Source organism: Megascapheus bottae, chromosome 15 (genome assembly GCF_031878675.1).
Source record: "Megascapheus bottae isolate mThoBot1 chromosome 15, mThoBot2.hap1, whole genome shotgun sequence".
Classification (NCBI taxonomy): Eukaryota; Metazoa; Chordata; class Mammalia; order Rodentia; family Geomyidae; genus Megascapheus; species Megascapheus bottae.
Window position 1 is genome coordinate 40,764,705 of NC_143523.1, and position 22,926 is coordinate 40,787,630.

At 34.7% G+C, this 22,926-nt stretch overlaps 1 protein-coding gene across 1 annotated transcript in view; it reads right to left on the reverse strand.

Moving 5' to 3' along the window:
• Ctnna3 (catenin alpha 3) overlaps positions 1 to 22,926 on the reverse strand; it is a 1,180,588-nt gene that overhangs the window by 39,024 nt on the left and 1,118,638 nt on the right. The gene's annotated exons all lie outside the window — the stretch shown is intronic.

Here is a 22,926-nt window from a genome sequence, read left to right on the forward strand (position 1 = left end):
CTCAGAACATATTTTAGGATACAGTGAGGTAGAAACCAAGCAAATTTTATTACTAATGCAAAGCAAAACAAAGATGTAAAGATAGAAGTGCATGACCCAGACGTAAACACATGCATGTGACAACCAGTGCAAAGATTGTTTTAAGATCATGACTATATATGGCCACAAATTACATTGGACGTTTGACTCAAACTTACTTTATAAAAACTGTCCCCCTGGTTCATTTCATAATGTTAGCCGTGGTTTTAGGAATGGGGCCAAGAGATTCCAAGGTTGATCTGCTTACTGAGCTTGGGTCATAGATGTTTGAGCATCCATCCTTTTGAACAAAGGATGGAATCTGTCCCCTCATCTCTTCAACATGGCCATTCATCCGTGAGCTAACTGTGTTCAGAGAAGTCATTTACTCTAGTGCATTTGTTTGTGGCTCTCTCTCCCACAAGGATAAAATAGCATTTTCTCAGTGAAGTTTTTGGCAGAGGGGAGGCAATTGGGCAGGTCATATTGAGATAGCCACCCTCCCTATCTATTCCTTCTTCACTCAATTTTGCATCCAATAAAGGATTATACGGCTTTTAGCACAGTTACCAATGTTGATGTGCTTTTTTTGAATACATTCATTAATAGAGTGTTTGTCTTTGGATTTCTAGCTGGGGCTATCCCGTGTCTCATTCTCCCTGATTGTGCACCCCAGTACATATCAGAACCTCAGGAAAAAAAACCCTAAAATTTGCATGTTACACATACTTGTGATTCATCTTGATTAGTAAGGTTAATTTTAATGTTTCTCTTTTTAATCCTTCTCTTACAGTTTTTCAATAAATTATATTATTTCTCCTACTCTGTTTATCCTATTCTATCTTCCCAATAGTTAATTAAAACATGTTAAATTGAGCTTAAGAAATATGGACTGAAGCCTAAACATTTCAGGGCAAATCAGATTCTTCTTCCAGCTGGCCCTGAAACTGGACCTTCCAGCTTCAGAGTAGTTATCCTAAGCTTATCTAAGGAAACCTGTTTACTCTACTTCAAAGACAATGTTGATCACCTCACTGCAACAAGTAAAAAGAAAATTCTCCCAGACAGAAATGAATTTAGGCCTGAGAACAATTCATCACAAATACTGTAAGTACATTCTCTGTTCATCTCACATAATAATGCACTCTTGCAATGTAAAAAAAAGATATGTTTTATCAAATCAGCCACAGCACAGGAGCCAAGCCATTATACAGCTTGTATTAGCCAAGAGAATGCTACAGTTGGAAATGCAAAGTGATGGCCTGGATGCCTTCATAACACTCCCAAGTCAGTTGTCTGATGGGTGTTCTTTGTTACTCCTTAGTTCTGTCACTTAGATAGGATATTTCAAGACTAAAAAGAGGAACTGATGGAGGCTAAACTCAGATGGTTCCAGGAAAATGATTGCCATTCATACATTTATCTTTACATGGTTTATTTTTATTTCTCTTTATTCTTCATAAGTCTATTTTCTTCCTTTCAAGCCGTTGCTTCTTTCTACAGTAGCAGAAAGGCAGATGGAGTTGTTTTTGAGTCTGGACTTGACCTTTACCTCTTTCTCTAAACTCAAATTATATATGGAAGCCAACCAAGATGGATCATCAATCTGGTCCTCAATTTCTTCAATGTTCACAGAAGTACTGACCACATAGAGGCATGAGTCTATTTCTATAAAGTGCTCTAAATAAACAAAGGGATCATTGGTAAATATAACTTGCTACCATTTTGGTGCACAAGGCCATGGAGGAAAACTTGGATGGCTTTCAGGATATTGCAAGGCAGGTAACAAAGAATTCAGCGCATTTCTTACATTTTTGCAGCAAGTTGCTACTGGATCTTTTGTGACTGATCATTTGGAGATTGGTCTCAGAGAAGCATTGCCACAGAGGAAAATGGATTTTGGCTTTAGCAGGGTCCTGTGAAAGAGACTCTGATACCTTCCTGAATATATCAAAACCTTGAAGTTCTACTCTGAAGATAGGAGGTTTGTCATAAATGGACTGGGATATGATGTGGATATTTATGCTTAAATCTCCTCTTCTCTGAAAGAAAATAGATGGGTAATTGCCTAAATTAACATAGCTGTTCTTCCTATTAAATCTTGTTCTCTTCTGTTTCATAAACTGTGCTGATTATTCATTTTCAAGTTGCTTTTACTTATCCTTAGCCAAGAATGGTACACAGAAAGAAGAGTTCACCAGAGGAACTGTTCTGATACCTCTGAGAAGGGAGTAATGAGGAAAGTAGGAAAGAGGATTATGTTGGACAGTGTAAGGAAGAAAAATACTGCAAAACCAAGATATGGTAACGTTCAAAGAGAGGAAAGGACTAGAACCATTCTTTATATGTATTTACTTCATAGAATGGTAAATCTGGTGGTTCACTATTAGACAAATAACTTTTCTCATCAAGAACATTACCACCAAGTTGTGAGATAGAAGATTTGTACAAAGCTAAATGATGAGAGGATTCTCTCCCAGAAAACAGAAGCCCCAACACATTGTGTGCCCTTACTGATTCCAGAAAGGCCTTGACACATCCCTGTTGGCCCTATGCCTCTGGGAATTATTTGAACAAATCCCCCTGATCCTTTCACACAGTGCAAAATGCCAGCTTCCAAGATGGTGATCGCCACATTTCTTTGAATCTGTTAATGTGGGTTGCTTTATAACTTAAAAAAAACTCAACATTAATCATTGCAATATTTGAGTTGCTCTTATCAAATTTGCTTTATGCACCAGGGAAGACAAGAAGTTATGTACATGATTCTGCTCAGGAAAGGTATTACATTTCATTATTTCTATGTATCTCCAGAGAAAGTTAAACTTAAATAAAGCTGTCTAAGCTCCCGAAAGGCAATGTATCAGTGTTCCAGGTCTTAAAAAATGGACAAAGCTTGTTTCTGAGGAGAGCAGCTAAGGTTCTCAAAGCTTCAACAATAGATAAAGAGTTATATCTGAAAAATGCAGCTAATGTAACTTCCCCTCCAAATAATGCATTTCCCTGTATAAAACCCCTGGGCTGATAAAAGAGAAATTACCTCTAGCTTTAAATCCAAACCTTGTTACCAGACCCCAAGCTTAAAACTAACATTAAGCTTTAGAAGTTAAAAGTAATGATAATGCATTGTGGCAGAGCACAATTATTCCCTTCCCCACATTCTTAATTAAATGTAGTGCCTGGCAAGCTTCCTACTGGGTGGCAGAAACATACATACTTTACAAGAGAGTGCATCATGCCAAGTTTCTAGAGGAAGCTAGAGTGACTGAAACTATGATAAATTTCCAACACTCTCAGCCTGAAATGTGCTATACTCTTTACATTGGGGATGCTTCAGATTTCTTGTCAGCAAATTGTGTGTTAAATCATTGAGTGGGATCCTACATAACAAAGATCTGCAGAAATAGAGGCTGAACTATCTGAAACCAAAAGCCATTTTTAATAAACATTGTTTAAAAAATAATCACCTATATTTTCCATTAAGAAGGTGAGTCATTCAAAAGTGGTGGGCTTGCCAAACTGAAAAATGACATGAGGTAATATGTGTGCATTTAGCTCTTGCAAGACCCCATCTCAACAAACAGGCAAAGAACATCCAAAATTTGTAATCCCAGCTAATCTCTTCTACAGATATACATAGGAGAGTAGGATGCCATTCCAGACAGCAATTGTGAGATACCATCCAGAAATAATTAAAGCAAGGGTCCAGTAGTGTGACTGTAGTGGTAGAGCTCTTGCCTAGCAAGCGTAGGAACCTTCATCGAAAACTCAGTACAATATTGCTATGTATGTATATAATCTATATACCGATATACATAATTTCAGCTACATAAATGTTGATATCTATAAATCAATATATAGATTATAAACACATATTTATATTGTACTGATTTTCATATAATACACATATGTCTATAGAGGATCTGGATATCGTGGGTTATTGCATACATATAGAGTGATATTTGTCACGTGGTAACATAAAATCAAATATTTTACATAAATTTTCATAAGTGCTTGTCAAATATTAATATTACTTTTTTTCTCCCTTTACAAATAATATCTTGAAAAAGGTTAAATTTTTACACCTACAATTGACAGTAATTAAGCCTGGAACTAGTGGCACATGCTTGCTCTCTTAGCTAATCAGGAGGATCACCTGATCACCCTGAGAATAGCTGTTCAAAGACAGCCTGAGTAAGGAAGTCCACAAAATTTTTCCCTCCAATCAGCTACCAAAATCTGTAACCAGAGTTGCGGCTCAAGTGGTACAGTGCCAGTCTAGAGGAAAAGAATCTCAGGACAGTACCCAGGCCCTAAGTTCAAGCCCCAGGATGTGTACACACACACACACACACGCACACACAATGACATTGCTTGTCGATAGCATCAACTGACAAATGGATTACATTGAGTGCCTTTTAATATCTTCTGTTTTTCTTGGTATAGGCCTTTCCATAACAACCTTTCAATAAGAAAAACAAAATTAAGTAAGCACATAAATAAATTCTATCTATATATTTGTTATTTTTCAAGATTGTTTCATAACTCATACTACAGAAGTCATTTCTATTTACTGAGAGATCTTTAGGAAAATATAACTCTTTAATTCTTCAAGGGAGGTACCAGGTTTCTCTAATTTGTAATTATGTATTGGATATTTTTTAAAAGTAACTAAATGACCAATAATTAGGAAAAGAGAGGTATCGGACTTCAAACAAGGACCCTGTTCCTCTAGTATTCAAGCATAAAACTTTAATTAGGCAGATATTTTTGTCCCTATGGACATTCCATTCTCTGTTGAACAGTCACTTACAACTTTTGAGAACTCTATAAAAGTTCTTGAAAAATCAGTGAGTCAGTAATGAGCTAACAATTATCTTGACTAATTAGTAACCCAATGCACCTTTGGAATTAAAGTAAAGAAAAAAATGTCATTTCATGAAAGTAAAAAGAAAATTTATATATACAAAAAATATATAGACCTAAAGTTACTTACATGCATTATATATTAATCATGTCTGTTCTTTTTTTGTTCCAAATCATTTGTGCTAATATGAGTACAATGTCCTACTCTTTCCTGGGGGCTTGGATCAAGAAGTAAAGCACCAATTAGCAAGGGTCTAAATGTCATTATTACCAAACTAAAATGGCTCAACAGACTGGTTTATAATTCTCACACATAACATTTACAGAGTTAAGAACCCCAGTGCTTTCTAGCTTCTGAACACCTATCACCAGAGTGTAAGGTTACTCCACCTGGGTCCATTCTAACCAGATACTCAATATTTGAGAAAATATAAGATCTCTTAGAAAGATGTAGAGGACACAGTACGAACTAGAAAAGAGCATTCCTACTTGTACTCAAGAATCCAGACATACAACTCAGGTAATTGCACAGAAAGAAAGAAAGCGTGTGTGTGTGTGTGTGTGTGTGTGTGTGTGTACAGAGACTTGAACTCAGGGCATTATACTCTCCAGGCTTTTGTTCAAGGCTGGTGCTCCATCACTTAAACGGTATCTCCAGTTCTGCGTTTTCACTGGTTAAATGGGGAGAAGATTCTCACCTACCTGTGCATCTTGACTGGCTTCAGATCTAGACCCTTACAAGCTTCTAGCACTGTGTCTGCACAAACTCAGGGGATGGTAAAATCCTCTTTTTTTTTTCTTTTTTTGTTGACATTCTAGCAAAGATTTTTTTCATGTTACCAAGTTGATGGAAAGAACTGGGAAACAATCAAAACTCTTCATCAATGCATCTGAGATGACAAAGCATATATTCCATCTGGGCACAAGGCCAATTTTATTACTTGTTTTGAAACTGTCACATTGTAGATGGTGGATTATTTAAAAAAACAATAATTCTAAAAGTTCTTTGTGCATAACAATAATAGTTTTCTTGGTTAACATGGATTTCTTTATGAAACAAAAATGGGCTTATTTCAGAGATCCTTTGGGGACCAACCTGAGAGAATGCCTCTGATTGCTATTGTTGCTTTGGTTGTTGTGATTGTTGCTATGATTGCTGTTGTGTATGCACATGCAGTTAGGTAGTAAGGATCCCCTTCCTGAAATCTACAAACTGCCTTTACAAACTGCATTACAAATCATTTTTTTTCTTTTTATCCTCTCAAGTTCCTCAACTTTCTCCTATGTCAATAGTATACCAAATTCTATACTAGAGTTGATAAGGATAGTCAAATATTTTCTTCAGTGCCTTCTGTGATCAATTTACATTATTCTTCATTTTCTAGAGAAAATATACATAGTAATGACCTGTTTACTCTGGTCCAAATATGGATATAGTTGCTTATTTTTCTCACTCACTCAAAGGTCCTTTGATTCTACCTCTCCATCCCCAAGGTACAGAAATGCAGGTCTGTTTAATTGAAAAAATAAGATTGTCATTAGTGCTTTGGGGTCCAATTAAAAATAAATCACATAGCTTCTTTATTTTGTTGCTATTGTGATATAGAATTCAACAGATACATCTGAATCATGAAAGTATTGCAAAATAATATGCAGCAAGTAGTCCGAGCTATAGTTCTGAATATTGTCCAATAAAGCATCATTCTCTATCTGGATGAGTATCAAGACTTTGGAAATAAACAATCCCTTCTTTGGTTGGATTTCTTTTGACACAGATTATTATTTATCTATTTATCATTTTTCCCTTTATTGAATCTGCATGCAGATATAGCTGGGGGGGTTAAGAGTCATAATTATTGTCCTACAGTGTGTTTCTTGTTCATGAAGACACATGGCCCAGTTTGGGGGCACAATATTGACCCGGAGAAATTTTCTAGAACAATAAATCCATTAGTGTAAACTATGACCCTTAGCATTGGTAAAATTGTGGGTAGATGTGTTTTCTAATGGCAGCATCTTTTACTCTTTTCTGAATCATCAAGTCAATTTTGTTTCTGTTGAATTCTCCAGAACTCAGCCTTCAGAGGAGCTAGGATTAAAGATGTGAGATACCAGCACCTGGACTTTACAGGTTTGTTTTTGAGAACCCAGATGAACTTTTCATATGCCTGTCCTTTCCTAGGAGATTCCAGAACAGTGACTTCATAAAATTATAAAACTGTTCAAGTGCGACTTCCTGGCACATACATTATTTTAATTAACTGTCTTTAATTAATTAATTAATTGGTCTTGAACTCAGGGCCTAGAAGTCATCAGGACTTTATTTATTTGTTGGTATTGTTATGTTTACTTTTTTCTTCATTTTAGGCCCAGTCATGGACCTGTGGTTAATGTCTATAATCCTAACTATTCAGGAGGTTGAAACCTACTCTGTCAGTAAAGTTTGTGCGACTATTACCTCTAATTAACCCCAAACCAGAGGGAACCTTTGAACTAAATGATGGTTATAAAATAAAACTTCAGGGGCAGAAACTATATGCTGGGTTCAAACCTCAGACCAGCACAAACACACACACACACACACACACACACACACACACTCACACAGAACATAATTTACCTTCTCATTTTAGAAACGAACATTTAGTCATATCTCAAGTTATGTCAAAGCCAGTACTTTGGAGATAAAAAAGAAGTTTAGGGCCAGTTGGTGGTACACAGGAAAAGCCTCTGAAAATAGTTATTTTACAAAAGCCATTTCTTATTTGTCAAAAGAAGGAAAGCATCTTTCATTTCCCTGAACATTCTTCATACCATTTTTAATATGGTTTCACATATTTTAGCTCTTAAACAATGGTCTAAGCTTTAGGGGAATATGGTCTATGATTGATTTGTGTCTATTTTTCAGAACATTATGAAACAGAAAGTAAAAATTTGATAAACTGTCTACTTAAAATAAAAGTTCTTCAAAAAATAAGTATTTCAAGAGATTAATTAATCCATTTCTTTGACCAAGCAGCAGATAAACTTTGTGGTCATGACTTTTTGTATTCTTGGTCCTATTATATGTTATCAAACAAAAGATAATTAGGAGTAAAGATAACAGGTAAGAATAAGAAAAAGCACGATATTTCTTTTGAAAGTTCATGATAAGAGTCAAATTCTCAAGGGATAATCATCTTTGAATAACAAAAATTAGAAAATAAATGACTATCCTAAAATATTTTCACTGTAAAAATTGTAATATGAATATACTGTTAACATGTTATAATTATCTATAACCTATCATCTTTTTCTCCTTTTGAATTAGTCCCAAATAGAAATTATGAATTTTACCAAAGGAAGCATTATGATGTAAGTGATAAGACAACAAGAAGCCATTTATTCATATGAACACAGCTGCAAGAGTAAAGACAAAGGAATTCTCTGAGCTTTTAGACAAGCAAAGGACTGTAGCATAAAGGAGACTTTACATTGAAAACTATTATGATTTTATCAATCATAGTAAAAGTAATAAAAAAACCCAAGGAGCAAAAGAACCACGTATATTTTTTAAAGACAGCAAATATTTCCAGAAATACAGCGAACACTTGAAGGTGAAGAAATTGTAGGTTTTCTCTGTTTTCTGAGAGCTGAACTTGACTATCCTTCACATGAGACAGCAATCCACACACTCACAGTTCACCAAAGTGAGATTAATGATTTAATTTTCTCTTCAAAGGTCAGGTTTGTTTTAGTGTGCCATACTCATGGTAATTCATTATGGAGACAGTATGCTAGGTCAGCTTGAGCTGCAGAGGTTCCTGTCTGGCAAACTAAACACAAAGAAACCATTGGCCTTACTTCATAACTGTAGAGTGGTCCCCTCCTAGAATCCATATCTTAAAAACAAAATTTTATATTCCAGATCCAAGTAAAATTGATTTTTCATATTCTTGCTGTCGTTTCTATTTTAATAACACACAAGGAGTGACAGTCATGAGGTCTTGGCATTGAGATTCATCTTTTTTTTTCTGTGGAACTTATGATTATAAACACTAATATTTGGAAAACAATTTTACAAACTCCATGACTAGTATCTATTTCTACCTCAATTATTTTTTTCATTTTCTTTTGTTTAGTTGGGAAAAAATCTTGCTATACAGTCTACTATCTTTTCTACCCACCACACCACACCCACTTTAGCTATCTAATGTTTGTTTGCAAATATTTCAACACTGAGATAAAGCAAATTTAGACAGTTTTCAAAAATCTCCTTCCTTTCTTCTTACCTTCTTTCCCTCGCTTCCTTCTTTGCTTACTTCTTTACTTCCTCCTTTGTCCCATACTCCCTAACTCCTTCCAGTTTTTTCCCTTTTCTATTTCCTTTTCTCTTCCCTCTCCCTCTCCCTTCCCTTCCCTCCTATCCTTTCCTTCCTTTTCTTCCTTCCTCCAATCTCCCCATTATCTCTCTCTCCCTCCTTGTTCTTTTTCTTTCCTTTTTTCTTTTTGTTTTCTTTTTATTGTTGTTTGTTTGTTTGCACTCTAATAGGAAGTGAACACAGGACCTTAAAATTGCTAGGCAATTTATCAATTGAAATATTTTGCTAATTCCAAATATTTCTTTAAACTTAGCGAAAATCTGATGAATCCACATTTTTCCTTGGTCTACTTCCTAGAACCACATAGAAAACATGTCCTACAAGACTTAAATATTATGTTAGAGGTGTTTAGTTGGCAAGAATGCTAAGACAAGAAAATATGGTTCATTCAAGACAAGACTTTTTAGAATGCTGAAAAAAAATGGGGCATTTAACACAACAGCTACAATAAGGTAGCAGAAGAAAAGAAAAATGAAAAAGCTCTTCTTTATATGAAGATGGTTTTATTAGACACAAGGAAGAAGAGAATTAAATGAAAGAAATATTTGGTATTTTACTTAAGATTTGGACAGCTCTTGAGAAAGAAAATTCAGCATTGATGATTTCTTACCAAAATTCATCTCCCCTACAAAAAGGACAGAGAAATATTAGGAAAAACAAACTGAGCCCTTTTCAGATAGTGCAGAAACTCATATCAGCTAAGAGATATATATTAGCCTTGTTAAATAATCTAGGCCAAAACAAGATGATTGGAAGGGGTGGGAGGAAGTGAAGGATGACATGAGAAGGGGTATCACTGTTTGAGAAGTAATGTACTCTCTACATGATAAATGTAACTATATCCCCTCTATACATTACCCCAACAAGAAAATACTATTTTAAAAAAGAATCTAGTCCAAGTGTCTTTGAGAAACTAAGGTGTCAGAATTGACACAAAGAGAAATAGGTACTGGAAACTTAGATTCATGGAAAGTGAGGGGAGGAGGGAGGAAAGAAGGAAAAAAAAGACAGGAAGGGTAATCCTAACCTTCCTATTCAACATTCATGGAAATCTAAATTTATGCAATATTTAACACAGAACTGTATACTACATCATTTAAACATGATAGAAGATTAAAAACAAATCCGTTAATGAAGAGAGTAAGATATATAACCCATTTGGGAACATTTGCTCTAGGTAATTTTATACCATCAGATTGTGTGTGTTTGCATATACATGTGTATCTGTTCTTTTTTTGCACACCAAAGTTTTAGACTACATTTAACCTTGTGAGCCACTCATAGTTTTTCTCCTTCTATGGTTTATTTTGATTAATCTTCTTCACTTTTCTACTAATTATTAAACAGCTAGATTCTGGCACTGCAAAAGTTCATAACATCTATACCAAGTTCCTGGTGTCTATTCATACTTGGCCATAACTGTACTTAAAAAGAGTCACTATAGCAATTAATCTCTCTCAGTAATTATCATGTTAAAGTAGGCATTGTAATCACTATCCTATTCATCTCATGGATTGATTTGCAGAGTTTAAAAGGATGAGTATCTGTAGTAGTAATTGTGATTCATCAGATTCTTACGAAAATTTATAAATGAGATCTCCATGTAATATAATCTTGATTTGAGACAGAGCCTTAGATATTTTAAGTTAATTTGTAGATAATCTTGAAGCAATGCTTATATGAAAAAACATATAAATGTGGCAAATAAATTTGTATTATGTGTTGAGAAATATAAATTACAAGCGCCCTTCATTTTAACTATGGATTGATATCTTTTCTGGTCCTACATGAACTTGGTGTCTCTCACAGAATATTTTTTGCATACACTATTCACCTATATCATTAAAATGAAATATGCTACTAAAATGAGAGAAAACAATGTTAAAGTAATTTACCACATTGTATCAATCAGTGCATTAACTAGCATTTACTAGGATTCTACTAATATATCCTTTTTCCAAACTATGAACCCATGCAAGTAACCACATATAATTATTAATTAGAATTCAATGTACTAGTTTAGAGAATTTGAAAAAAAATACAGTGAGATAATAAATTACGTAGCATGCATGCATACTTTATGCATACAAATATATATACATATACATTCCATATATATTATCATTTATCAAGCACTTTCAGCGGATATCCTTGCAAATACTTTTTCACATGACTGATTTTAAAACTTTTGCTTGTTTAAAACTGAAAAAAATTATCTATTGAAAAAAATTGTTCATTGAATTTTAGTAAACAAACAGGGAAAAGATCATAAAGTTTAATTTAGAGGTCACATTACAAACCAATGCAATCAAAATTTTTAAATTTAGACTTTGTATTAGCTATTTTCCTATAACATCTGTTGGACTATTGTGACAGGTGTTTATTAATATGGATGCCTAATCAAATCTCTTCATTGCTAATAGCCTGGCAACTCAACATCTAAATATTGTCAGAATTCTTGATTATATGTTGAAAACCACAGATAATTGATTCAAAGCTATTTTCCTTGTCTAAATTAAAAAAATTAAAACCTGTCTGGCGTGTTTTAATTTAGAATCCTAATATTCTTCTGAAATTTCTAAATTGGTCCAGTAATGACAACATGTGAAAGAAACTCAAATGTCTTCATAAGATAATTCTTGATTCAGACTTCTTTGTACTCTTCATTACACATATAAAAATAGGAAGTTTATTTATTGACTTACTGTGAATAGACAAGAGAGGTCATCAAAAAATCAGACACTGGGCTGGGAATATGGCTTAGTGGTAGAATGCTTTCCTCGTAAGCATAAAGCACTGTGCTAGATTCTTTATTACCACGTAAGCAGGAAATGCTGAAAGTGTCAATGTAGCTAAAGTATTAGTGTTAGCCTTGAACACAGAGAGGCTCAGGGACAGAGCCCAGGCCCTGAGTTCAGCCCCAGAACTGGCAGGTAGATAGATAGATAGATAGATAGATAGATAGATAGATAGATAGATAGATAGATAGATAGGTAGATATACAAAAACCAGACACATTTACTGTATAGAGAAGGAAAGATATACACCAATCCAGTTCTCTTCAGGCAACTGAGATGTTTAAAATGAAATTTTCTTAAAAATGTTTTATGTGTTCTGAGTAGTTGAAGCCCGCAGGAAGCAATTACATCATCTTCAGCAACTTTCTGAGTAGTTTCAATGCATGTGTGGCATTTATAGTCCATGTTTTATAATTTCCTCTTTAATCTGAAGGACTTACGCAAATCCTTGTGAGGATTCTAAATTAAGAAATAGAAGCCTACACAATTCTAAATTGTGAGCGTTATGAATCCTGAAATATTCTAATTTATTGCCTTCTGGCACACTTTATTTCTATCACTTCTTTGAAAATGTTTGCCATTTACCAAGCCTTACTAATGGCCTACTGTCACCAACACTTGACAATAATAAGCTCATTCTCTATGCTCTGACATACAATGCTCACTAAGCACATGTAATCACTTTGATCTGGGCATGTGTTGTGTATAACTGAGAAATCACATTCATTTGTATTTAAATTTAATTAACTTATCTTTAAGCTTTAGGGGCTATTGGTATGGGGAAGTGCAGGTCTGAATTTTGCTGTATGACTTCCACAGATACCTGTATCAAATTCATTTGTTTCTGTATTTAGGAGAAGTAGAATAATATCAATACCTAAGAAAGTTATGATCTCTCTAGGCAGTGTTGGCTTTGACAAAAATGATGTCACAATATTTGAAATTTGATAGGGAAGGGGGGAAAACCAAGATGGGTGGGGGGTGGGGGGGGAGGGAAATAGGTACCAAGACATGTGAAAGGGTATCAATGTATGTGAATTAATGCACCTTCTATCTGGCAAATATCATGTAACCCTTTTACTAATTACAATAAAAAAAATTTAAAAAAATGATGTCACAATAGCAACAGAAACCATTATAAAGCCTTTTCATATTACTTACCATAACAGGAATGGCAAAATATAGCATTCAATCTAAGTTCAGGAGATTGGTTATTTATGTAAATAAATAGGAGACAACTCTACTCACTCATTTATGGACAGTCTATGCCTGCTTTTGTGCCCCAACCATAGACTTGAGAAGTCATCACCCATGTCATGCTAACTCACACAGGCGTGTTAACCCCAATCTAACACAGTGGTTATGTGACAATAATAGGATGCTATTTCCTTAATATAGAAATTTACTCCTTAAGCTAGGCTCAGTGGCTCACGCCTGTAATCCTAGCTACTCAGGAGGCTGAGACCTGAGAACCACATTTCAAAGCCAGCCCAGAAACTAAAGAACATGAGATTCTTATCTCCAATTAAGCACTAGAAAACTGGAAGTGTCTCTGTGGCTCACAGGGTAGGAGGGTAGCCTTGAGGTGAAGAGCTCAGGGACAGTGCTCTGGTCCAGAGTTCAAGTCCCACAACCAACCAAAAAAAAGTTTACTCTTCTCAATTCATTTGTCACATGTAATAAATAACATATAATCCATTATATTTATATGTAATGATGTCTATGATATAATACATATTCATATGCTTAACAATGTAGCAATTGTGGCCCTAAAGTGCCATATAATTACATATCTCACAAATACCATCTTCTAGGTTTTCATCCAAATCATGAACCATTTATAACATTACTTTCTATTTTAAGCAAAAAGCACAAGCTCAATTATATCTTTATAAAATGAAGAGAATGAGAAACTGCATTCTAAACTCACTTTGAATCAAATAGACTAAGAAATTGGGAGATGTCTAAAGACATCGAATGAGCATCTAATCAATGTTCATTTATTGAGACACATCAATGAAAAATGTAGAATTCAAGAAACAGTATTTTAGGAGATTAGGTTGTAGTACATAAAAACTTATGTGTTCTATTAAATCCAACAGGGAATAGAATTAATTCAGATTCAATTTCCTTGTTGGTTTCAATAGTGCTTACATTTCTTTCTATCCATTGATACTATGAAGTCACAAAAGAAAATGGCATGCATAAGGGAGCACTTATGATATATCATTTAACAATGAAAAAATTGGTAAAACACACAAATGGTCTGTCTCTCCCAGAGGACAGGTGTTCCCTGCTCAATTAAGTCATTGGGTTTAGCTTTGATTTTCTTAAAGTAATGTTGCATTATTCTGCACATTTACCAGAAATAGTTCCACTCAGATTACATTACAGATGTCTAAAGAACACTATCTAATAATGAAAACTCTTTTCATTATTAGGAAAAAGTAAATTAAAAACTATGTTTTAAACTTACAAAGGATCCTTATATTTCTTTCATAGACTGAAAATGTATAATAAAACATGCTTCAAATTTTATCTAAAAGGTTTGATTAATATGAGTCAGTATAAAATATAAGAGTATCACATTATTAAGAGATTTTTGTTAAAATCTTCAGACAAATTCCTGGGATGTGTTGAAGAAAAAAATTAATTATTAAAATTAATGTCCACTGACAGAAATATGCATTTCATCTTCTATGTTTTTAGAGACTTTAGCCTTTATCAGAATAATTTTCCTCAGCACAGCTAAAATAAATACAGTATTTTAACTTTGATTCCTTTTTTTTACTATTTTTTCAGCCCCAAAATATAAATGTTAGCTTTTCAATACAGCATGTTTAAGATAGTCTGAGCCATCAGATGTTTGAACTCTCTTATCCTGTTCTTTCTGTGTACATAGATTTAGACTTTAGATTTTAAAAATAGATCCAATTAATCATTACAATTGCTTCACATTTTGTAGCCACGGGTATTTTAGAAGATGCTTCTTATATTTTTCAGTCATTGTTCTTATTCCAGTGTGGTGCCTAGTCAGGCCTCTGAAATCTGTCTGGTGGAGATAAAATGGGCACCAAAGAGTTGTCACACTATTTTCTCTCTCTAAAGTTGGCTTTGACCACTGCATCTCTGTAAAGCCCCAGATAACCAATGCAAATACTGCTGGTATGGAGACCTAAAACATTTAATTTCTGTTGACAAAGATGATTAAAGCTCTCCATGGGGTCTTCCCCCCCTCCCTTTAATATTAGCAACTGCAGGGTCAGTGAGTGAATGTTATTGGAAACAGCAGGAAAATGTACAACAAAATCATTGTAGGTGGTAACATAGCTGCAAAATCTTGGCCAGTGTTCAAAACAACAATGAACCAGTTAATTAGAATTAGTAGTTTCCAGGGGCTAATGAACATCTGGGCCCGTATCTGTAAACAGATATATACACGAGACATCATGGAGGACTCTAAATATCGCTAAATCATAGTGACACGCAGAACATTTGTTAAGTGACAAGATGCTAGTCACCGACTTTCGGTTTAACAACTGAAATGAATTTGTGTTTTCAGTGATGGTTCTGAATGACATGTTTGTAAATATTGGGATTCCTGCCTACTAATATGCCTCTTGGGACTGCTAAAGGAAAGTATAATGCATTTTGTTTCTGAACAATATGAAGATGTGTGTTCTCATGTCTTTTTGGCCCCGGTGTCTTTCTAACACTGATAGATCATGGAGAGGGGCAGAAAAGCATAAGTGACTGGGATATGATCTAGCACATCACATACATCACCTTGATTGTTTCAGCATGGGAGAGGACTATTGAGCTTGAAGAGATCTACTCAACTTACTGTAGAAACAAGGGTGACATGAGCCAGTATCTGTGATATTTTATTCAAATATGGAAACTACATTTTCTCATAACCCTGAGGCCCAAATATCTAATTTATCCAGAGAGAAAGTTCAAAAAATGCAAGTTATTTTTTCTTACTGGTTTCCAAAGAATAACTATAAAAGTCTTCAGAAGAAGAAAATAAGAAAATACCTGATTTGGATAAGTGTAAATACTTCTGTTGACTGTTCTTTAAAACGGTTTGACCTGATAAATCACTCATAATTTGTAAACTCCTCCCTCTCCCCCCCTCTCTCTCCCCCCCCCATACATCTAGATAGATTCATCAGTGATAGCAGAAAGATGATTATCCAGAGTAACAATTTGAAAGCCTGGAGAAGTGTTGTTTTTTATTGTTTTTTATTCTTTCCTAATCTATCTTCTCCTATCCTCTCCTTTATTTTGAAAATAATCAGGCACCTCCAATGGACAGTTACCTTTTATTGAGTTATCTCCCATTGACTTATCTTTATTCAGTCAGTCACAGCTGCACCCAATTGCAATATGCAAATATGTATCATTTTATAAAAATGCCTTAACCAGCTCTAATAGACTACTTCATGAGCAGTATTATGACATCTATTTTTACCAAGGTCTTTCTTTATGATCACTCATAATTCATGCAGGCCAATTATACTGCAATAAACTTATTACATAATGAATGTGTCTGTTTTGTGTCAATGTCACACTAAATCTAATACCACACCCTGGGATTGTGATGGCCTTTGTTTAAGTAGTAATACTTTTTCAGACCATCCATATATTCTACAAGGGATAATACTTTTTTAAATAGGATTATCTTCCCTACATATGAAATGAGACAGTTGAGCAAGACAATATGGCAAGAAATTCTAGATATTCTAACTCATAATTTTAAGACTTTCATCCTTAGATGAATACCTCAGATTCAAATAGATCCAATTTACTTTAAAGAACAGAGATAGATAATTTAGTGATCAATAATCTATCATATTTATGTTTATGATAAGAAATATGTTTTCTCTATAAGTTACAAAGCAAATGTGTTTTCATTTTCAGCTGTCTGACACCAGTCAGGGAGACTGTTACACAGATGATCAACCATATGGCATTAATAAATGTATAACCAAGACAGACATGAAACATTTTGTATTTTAACCATACTGCTAAACTAACTCATGAATATGTTATATATTCCCTATTTAGCTGAGAGTTTTATTGTAGAGAAATTGTGACATAATTAACAATTACCATAAGACCATCCACTCTAGTTTGTAATTACTTCTCAAACAAATTAGAGTTTGCTTTCACTCACATTCAGTAATGGCTTCATACAATTATAATTTGTAATCTTGTATAATTTTATTTAAAAATAGTATTTATACAGATTATAAAATGAGGAATATATTTATGTAGAACTATTCAGTAGTAGTTCATCTTGACTACTATTTGCTCCAGGATAAAGGATACAAAGTTCGGTGCAAACCTAGTACTAATCTAGAGAGGCATCATATTGCAGCACCTGTTTGTATCAGTGTTTGTGTAGAGATGATAATGCCTGACTTGGTTCCAAGGTTTCCACATTAATATATTTCATGCCACAAAAGTACAGGGACACTGTACTGATAATTTAAATAAACAAAAGACTACAGAAAATTATTTAAAAGATTTTAATGTTAAAATATAATTTATATTTAATACTTATCAAATATTATCTATAAACACATTACACATCAATATTAAACATTTTACTAATTTGTTTAACATAATTATACATATTAAAATAATAAAATACTAATGTTTAATTTCATACTTCTAATTAAAGAAGAGGGAAAATTGATAAAATTGGAGGACAATTGAGCATTTGGTAAGATTTTTTTCTTATTATAATTTCACATACCTATACATGCTATGATTGTGAAATAAGTTATGCAATATAAGGATGTAGATTTTTTTGTCTGCCATGAAATACAAATGTTCTGGCAGAGATAAGCTCACTGATCCATTTTGCTATTCTACGCCTACAGCATTAAAACCTCCAATATAAAGACTAATTTTTATTTGCCTCAAAAAAAATTGACAGTGAAAATAGATTTAAACACCTGACTTCACTTGATGTTTTAAAAGTGTAACATTTAATAAAGGATAAGGCATTAACTTTAAAATTGTTGCTTTTGCTTTTTTCTACCTTTAATTCTTTTAATTTTTATTGAGGAGGTAATGAGCAGGGGGTTTAGAGTTACAAAGGTAATGTGGGAAGTACATTTGTTTATAAACTTCTTAATTTTTGTGGGTCATGGGACTTGAACTCAACCCTGGGCCTGGGCGATGTCCCTGAGCTCATCAGTTCCAGGCTACCACCCTACCCCTTGAGCCACAGCTCCACTTCTGGTTTTCTGTTGATTAATTGGAGATAAGATTCTCAAGGACTTTTTAGTGCCAGTTCTGGCTTTGAATGGAGACCCTCAGATCTCAGCTTCCTGAGTAGCTAGGATTACACATGTGAACCACCATGCCCAGCTTTAAACATTGTTTATATTTATTCATTTATGTATGTATTTCTTCATATGTGCTGTCTCATTGTTCTTTTGGGGTTGGATGGGAACGACATCTCTGCTGTCCCTGAAATTGGTTAGTATAGAAAGGGATGTGTACAAGTGGTCCCCAATCTAGCCTTTCTACATTATCTATCTCTTGTTGTGGCTATGGATGTGATGCTTTCTGATTTTTGGAGATTCAAAAAAGTCCTTGAGGGGGAGGGAAATGGGGATCAAGACATGTTAAAGGGTATCAATGTATGTGAATTAATGTACCTTCTATCTGGCAAATATCATGTAACCCTTCTATTAAATACAATAAAAAATATATGAAAAAAAGTCCTTGATATTTCCAGTCAATCATCTTCTTTTTTCTCCCCTGTTTTAACCAATATGGAATTGATGATAACTATCAAAAATATGTCAAATGTTTTCCTACAAGATTTCTGGGATTGCTTTCTCTATTGCTTTAAAGAATGTTGCTGGGATTTTGATTAATATTGCATTGAATTGCCTTGGGCAGTACTGTAATGTCATTGTCATTGTGATGATTCTTACAATCCTGGAGCATGGACAATCTTTCATTTCCTTAAGTCTTCAATTTACTTCTTTAAATGTTTAAAGCGTTGACTATTGAAGTCCTTCACATCTTTGGCTAATTCCTGGATATTTGGTTTTGGTTTGTTTGTTTTTTGAGGCAATTGAAAATGAGGTTGCTTTTCTGATTTTAGCCTCCATTTTTTTCATAGTTGGCATGCAGAAAGGCTATTGATTTTTGTGGATTGGCTTTATACCCTGATTCTGTGCCACAGTTTCTGATCATTTCTAGTAGCATGTGGGAGGAGCTGAATCATGCCACCTGCTAAAAAGGGATAATTGTACTTCTTCCTTCCCTCTTTGGATAGCCTTTCTTTAAATTTTTCTCTTAACCTATTGCTCAAGGACATCACCCAGCCCTGAGAGTTCAAGCTCTAGGACAAACAACAAAAGAAAGAGGAGAGGGAGGATGGGGTGGAAGAGGAAGAGAGCAACAACAACAACAACAAAGAGGTATGGTAGTTTAGGTGACATAAATAAAATATGGATACAAAAGACAAATCTAAGCTATAGAATAGTTGACATCAACAAAGGTAAGTTTGATGAGAACATGGCAAACTGTGAGTAAGAGACCTGAGAATCTGACACAGAAGGCAGAAGACAACTCTCCCCACTCAGCATCATGTGAGATTGCCTGGAGAAAGGAGTCGCTGTTTATTTACAGATTGTATCCATACAATTAGCAAGGACATCGCTACACTCAGGTTTTCAAAGAGTAAGTTTAGTCATGCCAGCTTTGAATCTCCTTGAATATATCAATTACTAGTGTGATTAAGAGGCCAAAGCTGAGATTACAAGAATGTCTCGTATGTATTATGCCAGTTCTGGGGCTTGAACTAAGGGCCTAGACACCGTCCTGAGCTTCTTTTGCTCTACCACTTGAGCCAATCTGTGTATGTGGTAACCAAGGAATTGAACCCAGGGCTTTGTGCATGCTAGGCAAGCACTTTGCCCCTAGGCCATCCTCCCAGCATGAATGTCTCATATTTTTTTAAAATATATTTTTTATTGTAATTAATAGAAGGGTTACATGATATTTGCTAGATAAATGGTGCATTAATTCCCATACATTGATACCCTTTCACATGTCTTGGTCCCCATTTCCTTTCCCCCCTCCCCCTGAATGTCTCATATTTTTAAAAGAATGTATTTCTGATTCATATCTTTTCATTTGCTCACCATTACAAACAGGACCCAGCCTTCAAAGCAAATTGGAAGAGGTATCTTGGTTATAGCATTAGATTAATGAGGACAAGGACATAGATGTAGACCCATACAGCCCAGTTAAGTTGGCAGAGAATAACCTTGCTGCAGGAACTCCAGCTGTTATTTCACCAAAGCCCAATTGTAAATGTACACTCTGTGGGTCACAGGGGAAGCTTGTAAACCAGCAGAAGTGATCAAAACAACATACCCACCCTTCTCTTGGAAAACAGTGCTAAACATGGCTCAAGGCAGAAATGATCTATTTTATGTAAATGACCACACTTGTTTTGTATCCCTCCACAAACGTTGCCTATCCTTAAATACTGACAGGATATGTTCAGGAGAAATGTGATTTTTATATAATCTTCTGTGTTTCTTAACATCACAACTGTCTTTCTCATATCCATGATATGATAATACAGGAATAATTCACCCATCCTAAGCAGAAGCATTCAACTTATGTCAGCTACAGTGCCTTTGTAGGCTATCATTAGTAAAATGCAACGTATTATCTGGACCTCAGATTTAGGGAATACTCATCAATGAAATACAGAGAGCCACAGAAACACAGGCCATTTCTACCTAAGCATTTCCAACAGGATACAAGTCATCTGCAAGAAAAGATTCTACCTGACCATTCCAAATGATGACACAAACATTAGAACCACACATGTACATATTGTTGTAACTGTGTACCCATATTCACACCAGAAATAGGGCTATGGCTCAAAAAGTATCAGTCTTGAGGGAAAAACCCAGAGACAGCTCCCAGGACCACTGAGTACTGTGTTCAAACTGCAGGACCAGTATACTCACACACACACACACACACACACACACACACACACACACACACACACCACTGCAATATACATACTTATGTGTATATGTATGCATATATTGAATGAGTTTTGGCAATTTGTTTGATCCTATTTGACTAATCTGATCTTTCTCAGTAATTTTAATTATACTGCTGACCTCCAAGCTATGCAAAATTACTCTAGATTAATATTATTGTTGTTTACTTCATCCTCTTTAATTCCAAAACTTCCCACTAAGAGTATGTCATTATATCAACAATGCAGAATCAGAATTTTAATCGGCCAAATCAACATTAAGCTCTACTAATCAGACTTTTCAGACACCTGAAAATGGTATCTGTTACATTATGGAGTTCTCCCATTAATGCTGACTCCATTTAGCATTTCTAAGTTGCTATCATTTTCTTTGTTAATGCTATGCTTTGTTTCCTCAGTTTGAACGCTGATAAAGGTTAAATACAAAAGATTAAAATAAGCCCAGAGTTTGGCCTAGTGGTAGAGTGCTTGTCTAGCATGCACGGGTTCGATTCTTCAGTACCCCTCATACATAGCAAAAAGCTGGAAGTGGTGCTGAGGCTCAAGTGGCAGAGTGCTAGCCTTGATAAAGTCCAAGGACAGGGTTCATGCCCTCAGCTCAAGCCCAGGACTGGCAAAAAAAAAATTAAAATAAGTATACAGAAATCTTTATTTCACACTGTGGAAATCATAGAATTTAGCTTGTTATATTTTTACCTTAACGTTCTCTGAGCTTCTATTTCTAAATTTGTAAACTGTAGAATCAAAATTATATCGAATCTTATAATTAACACATAAGATAATTATACCTTCTAGGAGCTAGTCATAATTTAGAAATCATTTCATTAAGGAGAATACATTAATATTTGCTTTATATATATATTAATATTTGTTATAATAGGCATCTGTTAACAACTGAAAATCCACAATGGAGAAATTATTAAAGACAGCAAAATGATTGAACACAGTATTACCATCCAAAGCCCTGTAGTATCTCAAGAAACAATACCTTCTTCCTGGCTGTGCCAGAGAGGTGCTCTTTTTGTTTTGTTAATGCTTCCATCTTATTCAGCCATGCTTACTATTGTTACTTGTAGAATACAGAGAACTGACTTCCTTCCTTCCTTCCTTCCTTCCTTCCTTCCTTCCTTCCTTCCTTCCATCCTTTCCCTTTCAGTCTGTTTGTTCATTTTTATGTCTTTGGGAGTAGAAGGAGAAGCTCAGAAATGTAGGAACAAAGGGTGAAGCAATGCAATGGTACTCACTGGACACTATGTCGAAAATGAACTCTAAAACTTATAAATGGGAATGGGGGGATGAACTTGGAATGCAAGGTAAAGAATGACATTATCTAAAAAGGAATGTGCTGTTACCTGACTTAATTTATCACATTTATAATAACAATGCAGATTTCAAAAAGTAAGAACATATATCCCATCATCTGGTGATGACTCATGATTCACAGCAATGGAAGACTCAGTTTTCCACCTTGCATAGGCTTCAGACTGGGCCCTTAGTGAAATGACAAACAATAGGCTCTTCACCAATCAATCATCAATTCCTTTCCTACTCATTCCTTTCCAGTATCTCCTCTCCCCTGACTCACAGAACATTAAGAGGCAAACACTTCCCATTCAGACTGAAAGATGGATGTATTGTTGTTTTTTTAAATGATCTGAAAGTACATTCGAATTCTCTAACTGCTAACATAAAAGCTGACATCTTATATAAAAGCACTTTAAATTCTACATATTCTTCCCACTCATCCCTTGTCAAGTGAGAGAGAGACATGACTGGTGCACAGAGTCTCAAAGCTATTTGACTCATTAGTGTGTGTGTGTGT